A 7,808-nucleotide genomic window follows, 5' to 3' on the forward strand; every position below is an offset into this window, starting at 1 on the left:
CCATTTGATGTCAACATGTTTTAGTTGCATTTGCAGTGCTCGTGCTGTTATATTCTTATGATTCTGTTCATTTTATGAGTGTATCCTTCAGCCTTGCTTCACATATTTACTGCTGCTTGATCAGCTTTAGTCCTGCTAGCATCAGCACAGGTAGAAACAGATCACACATCAGAGAATCGGCCGTGCATCTAAATGCAAATGGAAACTAAAAATGAAAACATAGATAACTGAGCTGAACTTCATAGATCTGAAAGTTGACCAATGCATACATAGTGCTAAAAATCAGGTATCGGGAAAACACATTATTTTATATTATGCTGAAGTCAATTGTTATCCTTTTTTAAAACTATATCATATAATAAAGTCTGTTTTGAAGTTTACTATGGTAAAAAAAATATTTTAAGGCTCTTCAGATATACTGTAACTTCATAGGTATGAACCATCAAAGCATTTTCATCATAAATATAAAACTTCATTAGGTAGATCTGTTCAAATACTCATTAATGCAAATATCTGATCAGCCAATCACATGGCAGCAACTCAATGCAGGTGTAAAAGGTGAGGTCTAAAAAGAACCTTTAAGAAAATATGAATCCATCTTAATCAGTCTTTAATTATGAAGCAATGGCCTAACTCCCTCTGACAAACAGACCTGTGGCAAAATTTATAAACCACTTTTGACTTTTTCCAAGGTGAACATTGTCTGGCAGCAGGTGCCCTTCCCCTCCCAGATCACGGTTCATATCTGATTTTCAGCTCTAAAGTTTATTTTTCTCTTCATAACAACTGTGCAAAGGATGATTTCTGAGGATGATGACTCATTTAAAATGCTTGGATGCTGACAATTATGCAGAGTCAGGCATGGAAAGGCTGCTCTTTGTGACAGGTGGGTGCTGTCATACATGGGTGTAGCTGCCAGCTGTCCTCGAGGCTTCACCTCTGCTAAACGTGTGTCTCTGAACTTGACCTCGTCTCATAAACTCTCCTGTGATTTTTATTTTGCATCCTTGGTTATTCAAATGAATGATTAATATATTAATATAAATCTATACAGATTTGTCCACACTGGATATGACAGTAAGAGTTAGTAAAGCTTTGTTAACGTGTCCCTCTACAGCCTGTTGTTTCTTAGTTTCACCAGTGAAACTGAATTAAAAACAAAACATAGATGACATATTGTCGCCTAGGCAACCACCAAGCTCCCAGTGCCTACAGACATTCACTAAAACATGCTGGTCATTGGATCGTTTGAATAAATACCTTTAACTAAATATCAATGTTTTCGACATGTCTTAGTTTACATTATTACACAGTTATTATGAGAGAGCATGTCTAATATTTTTCCACTAAACAGTCGTCTTCTCCTTTCGTTAGGTTTGTTTGTAACAACCATTTATAAAAACTTGTGTTTTGCTTTTGTTTTATTTTTAACTGCAATTCTGGTCGAGTAGCTTTTATAGTGTTAATTCAACATATACTACAAAATAAAATGACTTTTTTTAAAGTACATTTGTGGACATTTTATTTTCAAATTATCCAATCACAGAATCAAATGCACAAAGCCTGTGATGTCATCAAAGGCACAAAGCTTGTGATGTCATCACATTCTGTCATTGGAAGGAGAAATTCAGTCAACTGTAGCAACTCTTTGGTGGCAGAAGTACAAAACAACCTGTTTGTTAAAACCAAGATAAGGAAGACACAGAGACGCTGAAGCAGACGCAGAAGCAGACGCTGAAGCAGACGCAGAAGCAGACGCATATAAAATGGCAGAAGCACAGATGGAAGTGGTCGTGAGCCCAAATATAACAGTTTTGCAAAGATCGGAAAATGACCTCAAAAAACCCCAAACACCAAATCCTGAAACACGTCCTCTGGCACAAGTTCAAACAGAAGTGGTCGTGAAAGGCAAGAAAAAAAGGGGGCAAAAACAGAAAAGAGTGGCTGAAGAACCCAGACGACCGATTACTCGGGCGTATGCTCGGGCTCTTCTAGAAGCCCAAAACAACGTGGCTGATGGAAGCAACCTGAGAAATGAAGAAGTGTCAGGAAACCCCGAAGGAACCTCTGAAAGGGAAAACCCTGAATCCCTCCCTATGTCAGAACCAAAGGACGACGTGAATATGGAGACAGAGGCAAACATGAATAACGCCAGTGGACAAAACCCTGGGCCAAATGGAGGGACGTGGCAACATCAGCCAAATCCCAGATTTATACCCCATCATGGCAGAGTCCAGTATGATTCATGTTGTGAGATTGCTGCTCTCAGGCATCAACTACAAGCTTCCCAAAACCACCAGAACGAGCTTTACTGGAAACTGGTAGCTGCTAATAAGAGGGCTTCTTATTACCAGTCTAAGGTGACCAAACTTCATGCACAGATGATCGCCGACAAAAAACAGCATGAAGAAACAATTAAAGAGCTCATAGAGCAACTGGAGGAGGCTAATGATAATAATAAGCCTGATAAGAGCAAAACAGAGGTTCAAGCAAAGGACAACCAAGCAGTTGTCATGCTGGATGACATGATCCGTGTCCTGCACGAAGACGTCAGCGACCCTACCACAGAGCAGTGTGTGGATTCTTCTACACAAACCACAGAGGCTTCACACACGGACTGTGTAGGTCTGAAGGAGGCTCAATTTGAAGTCCAATACAAGACTCAACAAGAGCAAATAGGAACACTCCAACAACAGCTCCTAGAAGCTCAACACCAACTCAAGGAACAGGAAGACAAACATAGGCAGGACCAGGAGACACTGAACATGGAAATCAGTGAGCTTAAATCCCAGCTCTGCTCCAACAAGGAGCTTCATGACATGAAAGTAGAGACTCTTTATCAAGAGTTGAAAGAAGTCAAAGCGTCCTACATTAAAATCACACAGGAGCAAAATGAACAAAATTCCAACACAGCAAATGGAAAATCTGAGCTTCTGGTGGAAAAAGACACCAAAGAACAGGACAAGGAAGAAGAAGAAGACTCCCTGACATCAACTGAGATGTCTCTGCATGACTCTCTACAACAAACAGAAGACAGAGAGTAAACGATAACTACCAATCCAGCTGAACTCGAAACTGAAGCTAAGACTGTGCCAGACAAAAAACCCAAGAAGAAGAAGAGGAACTGGCTGCGTCGGCTTTTCAGCTGTACCAGTCCACAGACAGACTGATTTACACAACTGTGGAAAAACTAAATAAATACAAAAAAAAAAATTTGGAAAACATAGATGTGTCATTATTTCATATAGATTTCAAATAACATACCATTTGATGTCAACATGTTTTAGTTGCATTTGCAGTGCTCGTGCTGTTATATTCTTATGATTCTGTTCATTTTATGAGTGTATCCTTCAGCCTTGCTTCACATATTTACTGCTGCTTGATCAGCTTTAGTCCTGCTAGCATCAGCACAGGTAGAAACAGATCACACATCAGAGAATCGGCCGTGCATCTAAATGCAAATGGAAACTAAAAATGAAAACATAGATAACTGAGCTGAACTTCATAGATCTGAAAGTTGACCAATGCATACATAGTGCTAAAAATCAGGTATCGGACAATTAGGAAGCGAGTCCCTGTCTGAAAGGATTCAGCGGTGATCCAGTCTAAATTCTTTTTCTTTTTTTGAAATGGCGTCATATTGCTGAGGGTGGAAACGAAATGCGACGATAGATTCCACTATCAGCACTGAATGAATAAATGAATAAAAAATGAGTGAAAAAAAATGGGGAACTGACTGGACTGCTGAAAGCTGACAAGAGTTGACTGACTTAACACCACTATGCAAAGGTTAACCCCCACCCAGATGTGACAAAGGGGTGGATGTATCTCTGTGTGTGTCTTTTGTTGCAGGAGCAGCAGGAGACCAGAGGAGGAAACTTTGGGTCACATGACTGTGTGAACTCTGCAAATTTAAGCTTTTAACTGTAATTTTTCTGTGTGTCTGTGAATTTAACAGCAGTGTGTTATTCATGATCCTGTATTACTCACAATGCAGATGTCACTGTGAGAAAGTGTGTACACACCTGCGCAGCGCTAACATTTACATTACTTTTCTACAGCAGAGGGTTAATCATGTGATTTGATCACGTGATTTACAGCAGGACACAACTTAATAATGTTTTTCTACCACAGGATTACTGAGTTTTTGTGTGAAGGAAACTGTGTTGACAGGCTGTATGTTGGTGATGAAATTACACTGTGTTGTTGAGGAATGTGAATATTACAGTGGAGATGTGAATACAGTGTGAGAGACATCCTGTGTTGAAGCCAGTGTTACTTCTTTTACAGCAGAGTGTTAACTTTCTGACCTTTTACAGCACCTCTGGAGTCTGGTTGCCCAGGCCTGACCTAGGATGCTACTGCTAATGTTTCTCTAATGTGCTTGTAAAGGATTCAGCACAGACAGACAAGTGGCAACTGAGCAGATGTGCAGGGTTATAGAATAGTTAAAATGGGGCTCATTATCTGACCACTATTGAGCTCATAGTGATGAAACAAGTGAGTGACGAACTTAAGGAAAGTCACTGATTACAATGTGGGATGAAGTTGAGATGATCGATGATTTGGAGCAAATTATGGCAAAAAGCAGGAGTTTAATGATTTAGAATAAACCTGCAATGATACTTGTCTCTGTGATGCTGAATACTTTATTACTCTTATGAGCTACAGTTGTTTGCAAATGTGAAGTTTGTTTTAACTTACAGGGTTTTGTCTACAGGCAAGGATACAGGCTCCGGGTGGAGCTGGGAGTTGAACAATCTTAACATTTAACCACTGACTAATGTTTCTTTGACACAGGGTTACAGGTTTGGAGTGGAGCTGCTCCAAGAGAAACCCTGGAGAATTTTTCAGAGACAATGTGCAACATTCTTGTGCATGTCTCATTGTGTGGAGTTGACACATGGCGAGAGCCGTGTGGCAAAAGAGGAGTGTCAATATTTTAACTTGCAGATGTTGTGACGTGCCCTGAGAAGGAGTGACTGAAGGAGATCATCCACAAGATGGAAGCTGAGGCCTGGAGAGAGGCTTCAGGAGGATCATAGAGGAGCAGAGATCACCTTCAGCACAGCAGACATCCCACAGTGAGCTGTGCTACTGAGCTTCCAGAAGATCGTCAAGAGGAGACTTTGAACAGCAAACAACCAGAAGGAGTGAAAGAGATTCAACGTTGATGTTGAGGAAGACAACTAGGGTGTACGATGTGCTCTGCCCTAATTCTTCAGCGGCGTTGGAACAGAAGCAGAAGGATGAAGGGAGCGTGCCAAGCTCTAATCGACGGTGCAGAGAGGAAGTTCAGCGATGGAATTGTGATTCTGTGAACAGCACAGATGCCAGGGGACTGGGAAATAGCTGACAGCACTTTTCCCAAGGATGGAGATCACCTAAAGTGTGTCACTGTGCCATGCAGACTTGATACTGCAGAGGGGCTTTTGTTTACATTTGCATCATGTGTTACACTTTTTTAATCTTTAATTTTAAATTGAAACTAACATTTAAAAACATTTGGTACAATGTGGAAAGAGGAAGAGTATTTCCAGCAGGAGCAGAAACGTCTGACTCAGCATGACGATGCTGTTGGTGGATACTGAAGAGCTCAGCCTGTCAAGACAGGATTAGGTTATCGTTTTTAAACATGTTTATTCAATTATATTCTGAGGCCAGTTATCTGGTATAATCTTTGGAAGTCTATTAAAATAAAAAATAAAATCAGATGTGTGGTCTTTTGGTTGTTTTTGTTTTGTTCAATAAGCAGATGTTGGTGTTTCAGCAATGCAGTAACTTAAGTTTAAAAGGCTTGTTAGAAACTATGAAACACATCATACAGACTTGTGGACATTAGAAGATGACTAATAATCATCATGAATAAGACTAAAGGCAGGAAGGTGTCCTTTATAACTAATAATATTAATAACTAATAATATTAATATCATAGTCTGTCTGCAGCTGAGACAATACAAACTCAAACTGTGGGGAGAAGATTATATCACTTCAGTTTAAATTGACCTGGAAGCGCCACATTTTCACAGACTTCTTTATTTACAGCATTTTTTACGTGCTGTATAGATTATACAGTTAGGTCCATAAATATCTGGACAGAGAGAACTTCATTTCTGATTTTGGTTCTGTACATACACTAAAATCAATTTTAAATGCAACAACTCAGATGTGTTTGAAGTGCAGACTTTCAGCTTTAATTCAGGAGGTTGAACAAAGAGATGCAGAAAAATGTGAGGAACTAAAGCATGTTTAACACAATCCCTTCATTTCAGGGGAAATGTAGAGGAAAAATTAGAAAAATTAAATAACTTAATTAAATTAATTAAATAATAAGATTGTCAGCTGGTAACCAGCTGGTAACCAGCTCCATGCGACCGCTTATCCTGGTCCCAGTGTTAGGGTCAGTGAATCCAGTTAACAGAAAGATATCCTGGATATACTTGACTGACTTTTTAGACTCAAGATTAATAATCATAATAACAATTATAGTCTAACATCCAGAAATCTGCACGATGTGTTTCATTATGTCTAACAAGCCTTGTACAGTTAAAGCTAACAGTTACTACATGACTGAAACACCAACATTATCTCTTTTATTAAAACATGCATATTAGGGCTGGCATCGTCACTCATGTCTAGAATCGATTTGATTCAATTTGATTCAATGTGAATCGGGGAAATTTTGCCTGAGACAGTCAGAAATATTATAATTCAGGTCATGCATCAGTACATTTCTATATTTTTATATCTATAAAAAGAAATCTGACACTTGTGAGACTTTATCAAAGGTGTGAGCGTCACAGCAGATGCCTTTGTGTCAAAGTAGCTGAGGATCAAACAGAAAAACATGAAGGTTTTCCTGGCCTGGGATGTTATACAAATATTCTGCAGTACATCAAAAACGAAAGAAAACCATTAATGAACATATGAACATTACCTGATGCTGCTGACTTGAAGCAGAGCAAAGTTACAGAGGTTTGATTACAGACACAGCTGAGCGTTTTGCAATTTTGCATCATTTTAAAAAGTTTAAATTTGTTCAGTATTGAACGGCAGAAACGAGGCTTTGTTTTCAGAAGTAAGTAAAAGAAAAAAATAGCGGCCGACAGGCTGTAAGAACGGTAGACTTGTGCGTAACAAGCAAGCGAATAATGCAGAAAACAGGAAACTGTTCTTGAAGTACAGAGAGAGAGAGAGAGAGAGAGAGAGAGAGAGAGAGAGCTTTGCATGAAGTGTGATTTTATCCTGGTGGCAGCAAAACAATCAGAGGGAATTCATGACGATGTTTATGTGAAGCGTAGTTTGGATCTTCTTTTGCTGCTGGTTTACTCAATATTGTTTGGAGAGAGATCAAACCTGCAGCTTCAGAATCAGCGCAAAAAGGGCGTAAACACAAAGCGCGGACCCGCCAAAACATCAGAATCAGCGAGCTGTCGGCTTTCAGCTCGTGTCCGTGCAGTCAGGGGAGAAAGTCACATCTCACTGATTCTGATGCGTCGGCGGCTCCGCGCTTTGTGTTTACGTCTTTGTGCAGAATCCGTGTTCCTGCTCTCATTTACTGTTTTAGCTGTTTGGTGGTTGTTGAAATTTTGGGAGGTTTAACCTGAGATTCTGGCGTTTTGGCCAAAATAAGCGCAGATACTGAAGGACCCGTCCCATCCTGGCAACAAACTGTTCCAACTTCTGCAATCTGGTAGAAGGTTCCGCATCATCCGGGCAAGGACAGAGAGACTCAAGAGGAGCTTCTATCCCCAAGCCATCCGGGCCCTAAACACACACACCCGCCCTCTCACATCATCTATAATTGA

The sequence above is a fragment of the Astatotilapia calliptera genome, chromosome 3, assembly GCF_964374335.1.
Source record: "Astatotilapia calliptera chromosome 3, fAstCal68.1, whole genome shotgun sequence".
In the NCBI taxonomy this organism is placed as follows: Eukaryota; Metazoa; Chordata; class Actinopteri; order Cichliformes; family Cichlidae; genus Astatotilapia; species Astatotilapia calliptera.